We start from the raw sequence: 17,510 nt of genomic DNA, 5'->3' as shown, positions 1-17,510 counted from the left end.
GCTCATCGCTCTGACACAAGCCTGTATTCAAGCCACAAATAAAAAAGTCAACATATACACTGATTCACGTTATGCATTCGGAGTTGTACATGACTTCGGCGTGCTGTGGCGAGAGAGAGGTTATTTAACTTCTCACGGTGCCCACATTCAGCACGGACCCCTTATTCATGCCTTATTAGATGCAATGCATCTACCCACTGCAATATCAATTATGAAATGTAAAGCTCATACGAAAGTTACTGATATCATTTCTCAAGGCAATGATCTAGCTGATAGAACAGCTAAACAGACTGCTCAAACTCAAACATCCGACATGACAAAGACAATAGTCCCGACACCAACACATTGCATGATGGTTAAGGATCCCGCTCTTGACGTAATCGACATACAGACACATGCTACACCAGACGAAATAAAGAAATGGACTGAATTAGGAGGGATCCAAACGGATCAAGGATGGATGACGAAGGAAAAATCTGTGTGGTTCCTTCCTGATTCAATGGTCCAAGTCGTTATTAACACTGTACATAGTCGAGCACATCTAGGAGAAAAAGCTATGCTAGACAGCATTCAACACATTTGGTTCAACAAACATTTACGAGCAGCAGCTAAACAAAAAGTCCGTACCTGTATGATCTGTTGTCAGTTTAACCCAGGTAAAAGCATTCCCGTAGAACAGGGTGGATTTCAGCCTCCTGATCACCCTTTTGAAGTCCTCCAGATGGATTATATCCAGATGGAACGATGTTGAGGATTCAAATATGTTCTCGTAGTTGTCTGTGCTCTTTCCCGTTGGACAGAGGCATACCCGGTTTCAGATTACACTGCCCCGACTACTGCCAAACAGTTAGTTCGAGAATTCTTCCCACGGTACGGTTTACCACGTGTTGTCTACTCAGATAACGGCCAGCCGTTCTCATCCGAATTAATGAAACACGTTTCACTTTTGTTAGGCTATCAGTGGAAGTTTCACTGTGTCCGACACCCCGAGGCAGCAGGTCTCGTGGAAAGACATAACCAGACCCTGAAAATTAGATTGTCCAAAATATGCAGAGAGAAGGGTGTCGACTGGGTAGTAGCCTTACCCGTTGCACTCTTTTACATGAGAATGGTAGCACACTCTCGAACAGGGCTATCCCCGTATGAGGTGATCTTCGGTAGACCACCAAATATGTGGGGGACGCCTATACCACGCAAAATAACTGATATTGACTGTAATATGCTGACAGATTACTTGGCTTCCTTGATGTCTGCACTACAATCTTGTCGTTCACAGGTAGCTGCAGCCTTTCCCGACAACACCGAGGTGAAACCCCATGACGTACTTCCAGGGGATTTAGTTCTAGTGAGGAACTTTGATCGGAAGTCTCAGCTGGATCCTAGGTGGAAGTCGCCTCAGCTCGTACTGCTAACAACGAGGACAGCCGTAAAGATCGAAGGACGGAAAGGCTGGATACATTCAAGTCATATCAAGAAATTTCATGGACTACCGTCTGACGTAAACGACACACCTTGCGTGTCTTCCCCGATTGACTTTAAACTTCCTTTGGTTGAACTGAATAGCCATGAACTATACAGACTAAAACTCAGGTCTAACCAGTCAGGCAATTTGATTGTTTAAGTCCTCTCCAAGGTGAAGCGGTCGAATTTGTCTCTGACATGTATCCCTTAGACCTGTACAGAGAAAGAAACAAAAGGATAAAGCTGAAACGACATGCGTACTGTAAATCACTGCGTAGTCATTGCACAGTGACGTTATTAATTCTGTTTTTCTTAAGTCTTTTAGTAATTACTGCAAGTATATTGTTGCACACATATTATCCTATTTCTAGACATGTTTATAATGTTACTGCTGAACATTCTTTTAGTGAATTACCTCCGCATAAGTTGTCTTATAGATTTGCGCTGCGCAATAACACTTTTATTAGTATGTTACATCATTCCCATCAGGTTAGCAATGCTACAAATTGTTGGATATGTGGCCGACTCCCTCCCTATCAGAACTATAAAGGAATTCTACCTCTCTTTCCATACCGGTTCACACACAACGGCTCCTGTGGAGCATGGTTTAGTTTAATTAATTCCCTAGATTTGAATTCTGCAGTTTACCAGGATAACTGGGTATGGGGAAATCTGAACTTAGTTTTACTCAAAGTCTGTCACCCTAACAAGGAGGGACTTCCCAAAAGAACAGGAACTGATCTAGAAAATGAAGTGTATGGATTAGGTAATTTTACGCTTAATCTCATGATCCTGAATGTCGAATCCGAAGCTACTCCAATTTTGCCCGCCATGTCAGTATTTCCAGTTAAAGGTGAATTATGTGTAAGAAAGAATGGTTCCATACATATGGGCCATAGTAGATGCACCACTGTAATAGAATTTAGTGATCAAGGCAAGTCTACATTTAGAGCTTCCCGCCATTCCTACTTCATATGTGGTCAGACAGCATACATACGTTTGCCACTAGATTGGGATGGTACCTGCTACATCGGATTCCTTTTGCCACCTGTTTTCCTAGCTCCTCCTGATTATCACAGAAATACTCATTTAGTACACAATAGAGAAAGGAGAGATCTCCCAATAGTCGATTACACTGAGACGGCATGGGAAAAATACACAGATTTCAATAAAGGTCTCTTTCCCTATATAGGTACAGTTACCAATAGTAAGCTGATACGTAGATTAACCAGAACACTTGAAGCAGTAGTGAATGAAACTATTTCCGCCTTAGGCAATTTAACAGAAGAGCAGTCTGCTATGCGGATTGTTGTGCTTCAAAATCGTCTTGTCCTTGACGTCATCCTGGCCGATAGGGGCGGAGCTTGTAGGGTCATCGGATCAAGTTGTTGCATTTTCATACCAGAAAATTCGCCATCTGTATATAAAGCCATAACTCGCCTTCATAAGATTGTAAGCCAGATACACCAGAATCCAGGCACCTGGACTTGGTCCGGTTGGTTTTGGAGTGTATTATCTACCTTTGGATGGAAGGTCCTATCCTTCCTAGGTATTGGCTTCCTCATATTATTCAGTTGCTGTCTATGTCTACAATGTGGACCAGCGATCTGTGGTCTGTGTGCCACATCGTGTATTCCACCACCAAGATTTCATTCATCACGGAAGAAGAAGGAAGAACAAATGATGCTATATGAACAGATCGATGGATTAATGAAGATTGATATCTCTTGACGGGCAAGTAGGGGACAAGGAGGGAATGTGGAAATATGGATTTTTCTGGTCAGTTATGTCCCCTATCTTGGACCCCAACGGTTTCATGTATAAATCACAAGTACATGTATGATCCCTCCAGTTCCAGTTATGAAGACGCAAACACATGTGCGTTCACCGCCAACATGTCCTCTTTCAGATCCGCCATGAATGGGCCGGATATTCCATTCCTAAGTATGAAAGGCCACCGGCTTTATATGGTTCACTTATGCCATTTTACAGTCCAGGCAAGTAGGCCCTGATTCTGCCATCAAGCTTTTCCTGCCTTCTGCCTCTGAAAGCTTCAGTCTGAGCTCGCATCTGTATCCATGAACTTTGTCCTCATTCTCTGCGCAGCTAACGGTGCCTGACATCAGCCTGTTGCCTGCCAAAAACTGTATTTCACCTTCGAAATTATCTGCTCCGCTCCCTACCCAATGCATTCCTGTCTAGTAGTTTAAGTAAACATTCTTCCAGCTACCGAGCAAAAGGCCCGGCTTCTCTGTCTTTATGCAAGTAATTCATAGCCCTGTTACTATGGAAGATTCCTGCCCTCGCATCTAGTGTAGACACTTAGACGCTTGTACACGCACTCACAGTCAGTATAGTCAGTATAGAATAAGATTCTACTCCAAGAAGGCCTCTCTTTTGGATAACATAGTTCTTTAAACATAGGATGTTAGATATGATTTGGGATTAGGTTGACTTGACCCTCCAGACTTCTGTCGCCACATGTAGAGCTAAATGTCAAGTCCCCTTCACCCCCTAGTTGCACGTCAATCACACGTCACGCTGCTGCGCGCGCATTTCTGCCAAGTATTTCTGCTGACATTGCGAAATTCTTTCATGGAACCACCCTATTATGACATCATACCTGATGACGTTCTTTAAGTTACGCCCAGTTACACCCACTTTTGCTACGCATGAATGTTTTATCTTTACTATCAATTGTTACGCCTCCTGCATTTTCTTCACTGTAATGCCTATTGTATAAAAATTATTACTTATCAATAAGGTACGGTCTTCACTTCCTGAACCTTCGTGGTGATGGAATCTGGAGCTCATCGATTTAAATTGATTATGGAATAAAGCCCGTTCCGAACCTCTAATACCACGGATTCTGCCTCTTATTTTACTGAGCTATTGTTATAGATTTTCCGCATCAAATTAAGTTCCGGTAATTAAATTATTTACCACACATGGGTATGTCCCTTGGCCACAGCTTTCGACACTTTACCTATGTGTGACACAATCTTAGTTGATGCATCTTTTGGGAACGCAGTCAGCAGTGTAGTGAGCGGGCGTAGCAAGCCATGCAGAGCCGCCTTACGTGTTGCACTGTAGGTGGCCAAATGTTGTTTATTCCATGCTATTTGAGAATGCAGGTAGGTAACTTAACAATTTGTGACAGGGTTCTGACAAACACAGTGGGCAGGTATACTGGGTGTAAGGTTCTGTTTGTGCCTGCAGCACGGATGTACTCGTGCACAGATTGACACATGGCCTAGTGTTTATCAAAGGTTGAAGGGGGGGTTAAGACACTGCCAAACCTTGTCTACATGCACACAGTCCACCTGCTGACGAGCGGACATGGCCACACCACCCAAGGGTGATTTGGTCTCCCTCTGTCTCCCTTTCTCCCTCCCTCTGTCAGCCTCCTCCCACTGTCCGTCTCCCTCTATCTCCCTTTCTCCCTCCCTCTGTCAGCCTCCTCCCACTGTCCGTCTCCCTCTATCTCCCTTTCTCCCTCCCTCTGTCAGCCTCCTCCCTCTGTCCGTCTCCCTTTCTCCCTCCCTCTATCAGCCTCCTCCCTCTGTCCGTCTCCCTTTCTCCCTCCCTTTGTCAGCCTCCTCCCACTGTCCGTCTCCCTTTCTCCCTCCCTCTGTCAGCCTCCTCCCACTGTCTGTCTCCCTCTATGTCCCTTTCTCCCTCCCTCTGTCAGCCTCCTCCCACTGTCCGTCTCCCTTTCTCCCTCCCTCTATCAGCCTCCTCCCTCTGTCCGTCTCCCTCTGTCTCCCCTTCTCCCTCCCTCTGTGAGCCTCCTCCCTCCCTCTGTCTGTCTCCCTGTGTCCACCTCTGTCTCTGTCCCTCTCTCTGCCCCTCTCCCTCCCTCTGTGTGTCACCCTCTGTCACCTCAGCCCAGCTTCCTGGGCACACACAGTTTGCAGGTCTTGCAAAGGCCATTGGCTTGTTCATGTGGGTTTGTTTCTTCGCTGCCGGCACCCATTGGGCGTAGTGTCTGAGTCTGCGCTGCTGCTGTGGCGGTGTATGCTGACACTCTTTCAGTGTGCTGCGTCTTCATTGGCTGCTGTTATGTGCAAATTGTGACTTCATACCCATGTCGTCCTGCAACGCGGCCACCATTAGCAGGCAAAACAGTACTGTGTGGGGACACACTGTTGGTATGGCTGTGCCCTAAGCCATATGGGCTCAGGGCATTATTGTGTGCTTCAGAGTTGCTCTATGTTAGTTTTGAGGCCCACCCTCCCGGCATCAGGGACATCCTGTCTTGTGTTGGTGTTTTGTGTGGCCTGTGACTTGGCATGGCCTTGCTTGGGGCATGGGGCATGGAGGCGCTAGTGGCATGTGTGTGTTTTTGGAGTGTGGTTGTGTCCGGGCTCTGGGGGGGGTTGCCTGCATGATTGTTATTTGGGTTGTATATGGCATTCCCCCCATGTGAGGTGAGTTGTTTGTGTACTCACCAGGCTCTCGGACTCCTTCTAGTCTGTCTACTACCAACGGCGGCAGCGTGGCCATCACCTTCTCCTCCCAGGGATGGTAGTGTACCGGTCTGCGGGCCAGCCCTCCTCCAGTGATGTTGGCCTGGTTGTGCTTGTCCGTCATTTTGCGGCGGACCGTCCTCCGCAGATCGTACCACCTGGCTTGGCACTCATGCCTTGTCCTTCTGGTGGCCCCAACAGCATTCACGGAATTGACTATCCTCTCCCACATGGCAGTTTTTTCTGATATGCTGGTCCGTCTGACCAATGTTCCAAAGAGCTGTGGCTCGACTCTGATGATTTCGTCGACAAGGGACTCCAGCTCGTCCTTTGTGAACTTTGGATTCTTGTTGGTGGGCATGGTGTGGGGTGTGGGTGTGGATGGTTGTGGGGGTGGGGGTGTGGATGGGTGTGGGTGTGGATGGTTGTGGGTGTGCAGGTGTGTGTGTGTGAATGTGATGAGGGTGTGTTTGTGATGGTGGTTGTGTGAAGGAGTGCAAGTGTAAGGTGTATTGATGGTTGAATTATGGTGCAGTGCGTTGTCTCTGGGGTCTGGCTGCAGTGGATCTGTTGCAAAGGCTCATGGTTTGTGTGTGTTGGGCCTTTTTATTGGTCCATTTGTGGGTGTGGCTGTGTTTGAACTTTGGGTGGGTGTGTTATAAGGAGTGGTAGTGGTTTGGGCCTCTGTTTCTCTGTTTGTCAGTTGCAGGTCAGTGTATAGGATGTATTTGGCCTTGTTGGATATGTTTTGTGGTGTTGTGTGCCTCGGATTGACTGTCTTTGTGTTTTTTTGGTTAGTCCTGGTTCAGTAGGAGTGTTTTTGGCCTCTGTACGGTGCGTACATGGGCCATGTTGTTGTACAGTGCTGTCCTTTGCTATGGCTTAGTATGACTCGTACATGCCCGATGTTGTGTGAGGGTGCTGGTGTGTGGGCCTGGGGTAGGGTGCGTACGAACACGGGCAGGGTGTTGGTCCGCACCGTCCATCGGTGGTGGTGTTTCGCACCGTACATACAAGGGGGGCTTGGTGTAGGGTCCGTTCATACACGGGTGGGGAGTTGGTACGCTCCATGCATACACGGGTGGGGGTACGGTCCGTACATACACTGGTGGGGTGGGGGTACGCTCCATTCATACACGGGTGGGGGTACGCTCCATTCTTACACGGGTGGGGGTATGCTCCGTACATACACTGGTGGGGTGGGGTACGCTCCATTCATACACGGGTGTGGGTACGCTCCGTACATACACTGGTGGGGTGGGGGTACGGTCTGTACATACACTGGTGGGGTGGGGGTACGGTCCGTACATACACGGGTGGGGAGTTGGTACGCTGCATGCATACACGGGTGGGGGTTCGGTCCGTACATACACTGGTGGGGTGGGGGTACGGTCCATACATACATGGGATTGGGAGTTGGTACGCTGCATGCATACACGGGTGGGGGTACGGTCCGTACATACACTGGTGAGGTGGGGGTACGGTCCGTACATACACTGGTGGGGTGGGGGAACGCTCCATTCATACACGGGTGTGGGTACGCTCCATTCATACACGGTTTTGGGTACGCTCCATACATACACTGGTGGGGTGGGGGTACGGTTTGTACATACACGGGTGGGGAGTTGGTACGCTGCATGCATACACGGGTGGGGGTACAGTCCGTACATACACTGGTGGGGGTACGGTCCATACATACACTGGTGGGGTGGGGGTAGAGTCCATACATACACGGGTGGGGTGTGGGTACGGTCCGTACATACAAGGGTGGGGAGTTGGTACGCTCCATGCATACATGGGTGGGGGTACGCTCCATGCATACACTGGTGGGGGTTCGGCGCGTACATCCGCGGCCGGGGGGCGTTTAGCGCGTACATGCGGGGTCTGTGGTGGGGTGTTCGGCGCGTATGCGGGCACGTGTCTCCATGGTTGCTATGGGAGTTCGGTCCGTACGGTGTTGTTTCCATACAGTTGTGGAATCGAAAGGACGGGAGTGATCGTACTTGCGTGGTCGGACTTCATTTTTCCGATTCGTACGGTTAATCGTCCAGGGATGTGTCGGACACAATTTCCGACCCGAGGACGTGTGGGGAACTTTTCCGGATGTGATTCGTATGGAGTTTTTCCCATGCGAATCGTACTACAGTTTATACGCTACTTGTACGGTTCGGACGGTAAAAAGTCCAGATTCAATTCGGACGGGGGACATTTTTCCAGGATCCGAATCGGCACCTATGTCTCATCCATGAGGGACGAAGGAAGTGAGCACTATTAAAAATGTTGCTGAACCCCTCTTGGTAAAATTTGATGCAGAACTAAACCAACAGAGGAACCCAGAACTAAATGTGCTTTAAAGCATTTATTTGTGGAGGCGATTAATTTTTTTCTGCATTAAATCATTTTGTGAGAATAATGATTTATGAATATTCAAGTGACCCATAATCTGACCTCATAAAAGACTGATGACTCAATTTTAGCCAGAAATGTTCTTATAGAAGCAGAGCGATGCCTGTCACCCAATTTAAATCTATAGCTCAACAAGATCTGTGATGTATTACCCAAAGATAACATGTTCCTATATACTTGTCCTTGCCAATTTCCATTACTATGAGATTGTAGACCAAGATAGTCACAAAATATAGAACTATTTCAAGTTTATAGTCATTTAGCTCAAATGATTCTTTATCAATATACACCCTTCAATAATCCAGATTTTGCACTTATTCTCAATATTTTTCTTTTTCTGATTTATAGTGTGAGCCAAAAGAGATGACCATTTTCGGGCTAGAATTATGTGTACTTGCAATAAAATGTGGTCCCATTTGCAAAAAGAGACTCATTCTCGGGTTCCCATTCAGGTACGGAATATTTCTAATCACTGGATAACGTTGCAACTAAATAATTAATACATATGTTAAAATGTTTCTGGCTAGGCTACATATGCCTCATCCCTTGTTTATTTCAAATCCTATTTGTTAACCTTTTACGCCAATTCTAGCTTGAGCAGAATTCACAGGAAAAAGAAATGCAAGATTCACTAAATATCTGTACATTTTTTGCTGTATCAAATCGGCTTTCAAAATAGGCCTGTCAATATTGTCAAATGAGATTTCCAGGTCCACAAAGGCCATGAACAACCTACCAATATAACTCATTTTCACCAAAGACAAATTTAGCTATTTCCCTATCAAGAATGACCACCTCCCTCGAGGTCATTATCAGGGTCATTATGAGCAATGCTCTGAGCCGTGGACTTTTGATTGATAGCCTAATGCTTTCTGTGTGCTGTAGTCTTGTTGCCGTTAAAGTAATGAAATTAACACACCCGGAATCAATGAATGTAGGTTAAAGCATCAAGACTAGAGGCAGTGCCCATAGTCCCCTGAGAGGCGTGAGGTGGTCACCCTCGGTCTATTGTTCCGATTGAGGGTTTATGTTTGCTCTGGCAATACTCTAGTTTGACAGTTTCTATTAGAAGTATATTAAGGTGATTACACAGTTGTTGCATGCAAGGGCGGGGTTTGCAGGGTTGAGCGCCATGCATGTTGCATGCTCGTGTATGGAATGTTGAGTTTGTGTTGTTGTTCAATGTAGACACGAGCGTGAGGTCGTTGCGCTCGTGTCTGTTTTTGTATAATGTCTGCAGGGGTTGCTTTAGATCCGTGGGTTGGGGAGGCATCTTTTGAAATATGGAAAGTGTATGTATAGCGGATCTGGATAATGGTTAGGCATTTGTTACTTGCATGCTGTACTGCATAGATGTAAAATAAAACTTACATATTGTTCCCTTATGGCGTGTTCCCGTTTCCCCTTTATTGGATGTATCAAAGGCTGGATCTTGTTCCTCAACAATGATTTCCAAAGAGCTTGTTGAAGCGGTGTGGCACAGGGGCCAGGACACCTGACTCCAGAACCCGGGGGCTCAAGGTTCGATCCTTGGCGCCGGCGGCAGGATAGCCCAGCACAATGTGACTCTGGGCAATAGTTCGCTTAATCTTCCCGAGGGCCCCCAGTCCCTTGACACCTTCGGGTAATTGTTCACGCTTTACAAATACTGGACATTTACAATCCATTGATTAATTCTCTTAGTAAATATAGCCACGGAGTACCCTAGTACAACTGTGGTGCAACATCACCAGCTCACATTACTCGAGCAAAGCATGTGTGGTTTCACCACCAAGATTCTGATGGACAATAGTCTCACACTGAGGTTGGTGATGCCTTAGGCAAATTGGACAGGTGAAACTAATGTTTCAGGGCATAAAGTGTCTTAATCAATCCTTCATTTACAATCAAGGTTCTCTTTGAAAAGAACAGATACCGCTGCTGCCCTAATGAGTTCTACATTGTGGGAAGGTTTTTGGAGCATTTCTGCACAGCACAGGGTGAGTACTAACCTGCAACAAGGCTTCTGTTAAATTAGAAGGTCCTGTTTTGGAAATGGAAGCATCATTACAGTGATGATAAACCAGAGAATGAGACTCAGGGCACAGTTAGGGAACCTTTTTCTTGGTCCTGTAGTTTTCATGTGTATCAAGTGTTTGTCGTTACAGCTATTGTTTACAATGGTATGTCATCTGCAATGGCAAGAAAATTCGATTTTACTATTTTTTTATACCTTGACTTTGTGTATATGATTTGGTGCTAGTCTCAGTCTTCGTAGAAGTATAAACAGGTTTGTCATTGGACATCAAAGCCATACTGCTTGGTTAACCATGAAAGAAGGCATGGTAGAATGAACTAACCAGCATAAAACCTGTGGACAACAAATTGTAAAAGAAATGTCTTCAGGTGATAAATGAAATACTAATGCATATTTTTTCTGCATGATATATTACGGTTAATCTGTTTTTTAAGTGTTCTTTGAAGCAGAAAAGGCATCCGGGGCACAGGGTGCTAAAGTAATTTGGCCAGGATGAAACAATGGTGGCCAACTAAAGAACCCAGAATTGAAATTCGGGTTTTAAAGAACCCCAATTGGCAATTTTGCCACTAGGCTACATCTTCCGTTGGAACATTTAATTCACTTACTGGGGTGTGCAGAGAAGGAGGTATAATTAACCTTCTTAGTAGCATATGCAAAATCTGGAAATAATATTGTGCAAGTCGAGGGCCACAAGGCGATCAGTGATATAAGCGTGCCATGCCCTATGGCAGGGATCTGAAGGTCATGAGTTTGCCTGGCAAGGCAAATGCAGCATTCCATTGTTCAAAGGTCGGTAAATTGAGTACCATATTTTGTGTAATAGATACATCCCATATTTGCTTTGCTTAGAAGTGTGGTACGAGGAGCTACATCCCAAAAAAACAACCGCGGCGGAACGAGGCCAAGAAAAAAATGCCAGTAGCGGGCAGAGATGGCCAAAATCCGTCCGCGGCGGTTGGATTCGCGGCAGAAAAACAACAACCCGCCGCAAGTACAGCGGAGACACCATACCGGAAATTATGATATCCCCGACGGTCCCGCGGTAAGTACCACTGTCTCCGACCGCCGCAGTCGCACAATGGGATGAATGAGAGAGCCAGCGGAAGAGCTGAAGCACAGCCACCGTGGCAGACAATCCGTAAAAAATATGGCGGACGAAGCAAAAAAACCCACAAGAAGGCCAAAAAGTGCACACAGAAAACTAGCCATGCCCCCCAAATACACAAAACACAACCCAAAACACACCTGACAGCAACACCCCAATTGGACACACCCACATAGCTGAGTATAAAACCAGCCCCTTCCCTGACCCCAATCCTTTGCAATACTTCAGGAGAGAAGGGACACATTCCCCAGCTGACAGGAGAGGCAAAGGACACAACATCACTAGCCACACCACACACAGCACCACCACCACCTCCACACCTGCACAACTATCCCCCCTGCACAACAAACACCATACACAGCACAACCACACTCCTGCACCCACAACCACTTTGCACACCACACACCATGGCCACACAGAAAATGCCCAAATTCACTGAGAGTGAGTTGAAGGTTATGGGATATGAGATAGTCAGAGTGGAACCACAGCTTTTTGGTACCCTGGTCCAACACCATTAGCCACAAGGACACAAATGTGGGCAAGGATAGTCCAAAGGGTCAATGCAGTAGGGACCACCCCAAGATCAAAAAAGGAGATCATGAAGCGGTGGCATGATCTGAAGAGGGTTGTCAAGGAGAGGAGGAGCAAGAACTGTGAGCTGGCTTAGAGGACTGGTGGTGGCCCTCCCATTCCACCAAAACCATTCACACAATGGGAGGAGAAGGTACTTGCCATACTGCATCCAGAGAGTCTCAAAGGAGTAGCCGGGGGAGTGGAGGCTGGTGAGTACAAACAAAGGGTCACCGCCACTCTGCTATGTACTGTCTTGCACAACTACAAAGCTACACCACCTAGGACACATACCATCCATCTCCACCACACACTCACAAAAACATGGCTCACAGATCCAGCATTCACCCACTCCCATTTACCCCAAACATAGCTACCAACATAACGATGGGGGCATGCGTACAGGCAGACAGCACTACAACTCCCACCAGGCCCCCTGTCCCACAGCATCAGCAAGATGGATCCCTCCCACCACCCAACCCAGAAGCATGTGTCAGCCATTACACAACCCACATCAAACTCACATGTAGGTAGCCATCTTCCCTGGGAGGGTGTCTGGGGTGGGGGCCTGCACCACCACTCCCACCATGCCCCCTGTCCCACAGCCTAGCAAGATGGATCCTTTCCCTAATCCCCCCAGAAGCATGTGTCAGCCATTACATCACCCTAATCAAACTTACAGGTAGGTATACATCTTCACAGTGAGGGTGTTTGGGGGTGGGAGGCCTGCACCACTACTCCCACCATGCCCCTGTCCCACACCTCAGCAGGATGGAGCCCTCCGACCCCAGCATTTGGAAACCATTACATCACCCTCATCACACTTACAGGTAGGTAGCAATCTTCACAGTGAGGGTGTTTGGGGGTGGGAGGCCTGCACTACTACTCCCAACATTCCCTCTGTCCCACACCTGAGCAGGATGGGGCACTCCCCCACCCAGAAGCAGTTGGAAGCCATTGCAGTACACCAAACAAACTTACAGGTAGGTAGCCATCTTCACAGGGAGAGTGTTTGGGGTGGGAGGCCTGCACTACTACTCCCAACATTCCCTCTGTCCCACACCTGAGCAGGATGGAGCACTCCCCCACCCAGAAGCAGTTGCAAGCCATTGCAGTACACCAAACAAACTTACAGGTAGGTAGCCATCTTCACATGGAGGGTGTTTAGGGGTGAGAGGCCTGCACTACTAATCCCAACATTCCCTCCATCCCACACCTGAGCAGGATGGAGCACTCCACCACCAGAAGCAGTTGGAAGCCATTGCAGTACACCAAACAAACTTACAGGTAAGTAGCCAGTACGTGCACCCACCCATTTGTCACAAATTAAATGGTGCCATATGACATCACCAGCCGTCTCATTGCACAAAGAGGCATACCTACCCCTTTGCCAAGCACAGTGTGCACACAGGTAAGCTAAGGAAACTGGCAGAGATTTAAAGTGTGACACACCAATGCACAATTAGAAGAAAGTCAGGGCACAATCACGCGCAGCACCTAGTTACATGTGCATCGCCATGGGGCAAGTGCAACAAGGACCATTCGATAAATACGAAAGCATGTGTGGTGGTACAAATCAAGATATGCACATGACAGGACAAAGGGATGCAGGAGATGACAATGGCCAGTCCATGGCCAGATGTGACGTCTGCCAGGTCAGACAAATAAATAATGAGTTCTCAATTAAACCCATGTTGTGCCAGGCCCTAGATGGCAACAAGTCCCTGTAATCCTTAATTGTGCACAGGTTGCATGGTATGCCTTGACACTTCACACCATGGACAATTAATGCCTGTACCACTGCATCATGCCAGGAAGCACAGTAGTGCACATAGTCAACAATGTGATGATCTGTCAATTGTGCAGTGTAGAAAAAGTGAATGACACACAGCTAACACAAAGCTTGCCGGGTGCACTACAATTACCATTTCCCATCTGAACCACAGGTGACCAAGAACTCACTGCAGAGGACAACACCAGCAACCTGCAGAGCCAGTCTCCCCCCGGTACATGGACTCTCAGATGTTGACTGCCAGGATTCCATGGACGATGAGCTTGAGGCTGGCCAATCTGGTGTGCCAGGGAGCAACAGGTCCCAGGACCCCAGAGTCCCCCCACCACATCAGCGCCAACAACAAATTCACAGCAGACCCCTGCTGTCGTGGCCTGTGTGGCCACCGCCACCACCACAACCACCACCAGTGCTACCTGGAACACCCTCCCTGTCCCAGAGGATGACTAGCACACACACCACCGACGGAGGAGGGCAGGGAGAGGATGTGGGTGCCCACAGTGGTGAGGCAAAAGGTCCGTGGCAGCAGGGCAGGTGGGAGGGGCCTGGTCCCCCACGCACACCAGGAGGCTGGGACCCAATCCCTGGAACACATCACCAGAGTCCTGGGCGCATACGAACAGGCCCAGGGACGAACGGGCCGGTCGGGCGAACTGTTGCACGAGCTCATCCTGCTGATGAGGTCCATCGACACCCGCATGGGACAAATTGTGGACCTGTTGGGCCAGCAAGTGGCGGTACTGAGGGACAGGCATGTGCCACAGACAACACCTCCACCTCCCTCTGATGACAGTTCACAATCCTCCTCTGCACCCACAGAGAGGGGTGAGTCCTCAGACCCCACTGGCCTTGCAGCAGGGCCCCCGCCAAACGACAAAGGGGCCGTCCCAAGAAGACACTGGGAGTATCTGGAGGCCAAGCACCTGCCAGACACCAGTCACGGAGCCAGCCACGATGGCAACCCTCTCCACTACTGCATTGACTTTTTGGACTGTCCTTCCCCACACTGCCTTGAGAATGGCATCTGTCTGATGGACTGGGTCACCACAGCAATGTGGTGACTACTCGATTTATCTCATCTACCGCAACTGTCAACTCACTGCTCCACCCCACCCCCCAATGGAAATGTACACCCCCCTTTGCATCTCACCATTGCAAATAAAATATCCTTACACACATGTTGTCGTGTCTGCTCCGCCTTTATTGCAGGATGTACAGTCTTCAACATGATCACAATTTTCCAGGAGCATGGGCTGTATGTCGGCAAGGAGAAGTCGAAGGCACCTAGGGAAACACAACAGAACTACTTTCACTGGTCTGGGTGTGGCATCACAGACATCACACAGCCCCTACCATCAGGATAACCCAACATGCACATGTCACAATGGGCAACAAGTGTCAACATACACGTCCTGTTGATGTTCCCATATGACCTGTCCCAGAAACATTGCCAACCACCACCGAGTCTACAACTGGCTGCTGCTACAATTCTCACATGCCCCTTCACGACAACAGCAATATCAGCAGACAATGGGTATGTTGCACATTGACACCCACCTTCAAGTGAAGTAGCGGGTGATGAGCTGTTCGCGCAGGTCAACACCTTCCTGCTCTCCACTGTCCTCATCACTGGACACAGCTTGGTTTGCAGGCTGGGGCCTTGGGTCCTCACCATCATCCAGGAGCAGGGAAATCTCCTTGCGAATGGCTGGGTTATGGAGCATGCAGCATGCCTCCACAATCTGACACACCTTTCTGGGCGAGTATGCCAGTGCACCTCCTGTCTTATCCAGGCAGCGGAAACGTGACTTGAGCAGACCAAAAGTACGCTCCACCACACAACGTGTCCTCCCATGGGCCTCATTGTAGCGGACTTTAGCCGGGGACCTGGGTTTCCACAGTGGGCTCAGCAACCAGGAACGGTTGGTATATGCAGAGTCACCTAGGTATGACACTCACAAATAGACATTGCAATGTCGCAGAGGCTGAGGGCAGCAGGTCATACACCCAGCACACCACACGACTAGGCATACTCACCCACAATCCATGCATGCTCGGGATGAAGATCAGCCATCAGCTGGGGCACAATGCTGTTCCGCAGGATGTAGGAGTCATGGGCCGAGCCTAGGAATTTGGCACACAAGTGCGAGATGGTCATATCTCCAGGCACACCACCTGCACATTGATGGAGTGGTAATGCTTGCGATTACGGTAAATGTGCTCACTTGCCTGTGGTGGCACAAGCCTGACATGGGTGCAATCAATGGCCCCAACAATATTGGGGATGTGTCCAAGGGGATAGAAGTCTCCCTACACAGCTGGCAATTCAGCACCCCTGGGGAAATGGATGTATCTGTCCTTGTATAGCATCATGGTAGACAGTACATCATGCAGCACCATGCTGAACATCGGTTGTGACATCCCACCAGCGCTGGCCACTGTCTCTTGGAATGATCCAGTGGCAAAAAAATGCAGGGCTGCCATCACCTTGTAAGTAGGGGTGAAAGCTGTTGGATATGTGCTGCGGGGCTGCAGGTGGGACTTCAACAGATCACAAAGGGTTTTCAGGGTGGCTCTGTCCAGGTGGCAATTCTGTATGATTGCAACATCCTCCATGTCCTCCAGCACCGTCAAGTGACAAATCAAATTTGGCCTCCTCCTAGTGGAGATGATAGTGAACACATGTCAATGCAATACATCATGAGATCTGCAGAGCACATCACGTTCTGGATGACACAACAACAATGACTGACATCAACCTTGACTAACAGACCAGCTCACATGTACGGACACCTTCATGTGCACAAAGGCCACACCTGTCAACTTACACAAGACAAGTACCTCAAACACCACCTTGGTCAATGTGAATGCACATAGGGATACGGCCACATTTCAAATGGACACGCCTGGGAGTATAGCAAATGTGTAACTAATCTAACCCTCTATCTCATACCTAGCTGCTGTACCTGTCACACCTCAATGCGTCATTACAACCTGGCACACATCCACCACACAAAGACCACGGTCGGCGCTGGAATGACGAATGTGTGCATAAGCAGACATGAGAGGCAGTGCAACATAGTTCATCATTCATTGAGACGAGCATCGCTGTGATTGTCACTGCACCTCAACACATTGACATTGTAGAGTCCAGAACAGCACTGTCCTGCCTACACCAACATCAAATCCATAAGTGACATGTAAGTGGGTACAGGCCAATCTACGAAACACACACACAAACATGGCATGTGTAGCCATCAGTGGAGTAAATGGGAGATTGGCCTTGTGTGCACGGTGATATTCCATTGACCATCTTGGCACTGTGCCCTGTTGATGTTTGACTGATGGCCATTGCGATTGTATGGCACCCAAATCGCGGAAGCTACCACCCGTCCCCGGCGGTGTGTCACCAGCACACCCATTCACACAAGTGCGGTAGTTATAGGCATGGATACATGTGGAAATGGCCGTTGGCATGCTCCGCCACATGAATGGCGGAGCCTTGTGTCAATGTATGGCACCCAAATTGCGGTAGCTACCACCTAGACCCGGCGGTGTGTCACCAGCACTCCCATTCACACAAGTGCGGTAGTCATAGGAATGGAGACATGTAGAAATGGTGGTTGGCATGCTCTGCCGCATGAATGGCGGAGCCTCGTGTCAATGTATGGCACCCAAATTGCGGTA

Source organism: Triturus cristatus, chromosome 1_1 (genome assembly GCF_964204655.1).
Source record: "Triturus cristatus chromosome 1_1, aTriCri1.1, whole genome shotgun sequence".
Taxonomy (NCBI): domain Eukaryota; kingdom Metazoa; phylum Chordata; class Amphibia; order Caudata; family Salamandridae; genus Triturus; species Triturus cristatus.
Note: the sequence above shows the minus strand (reverse complement) of the source record.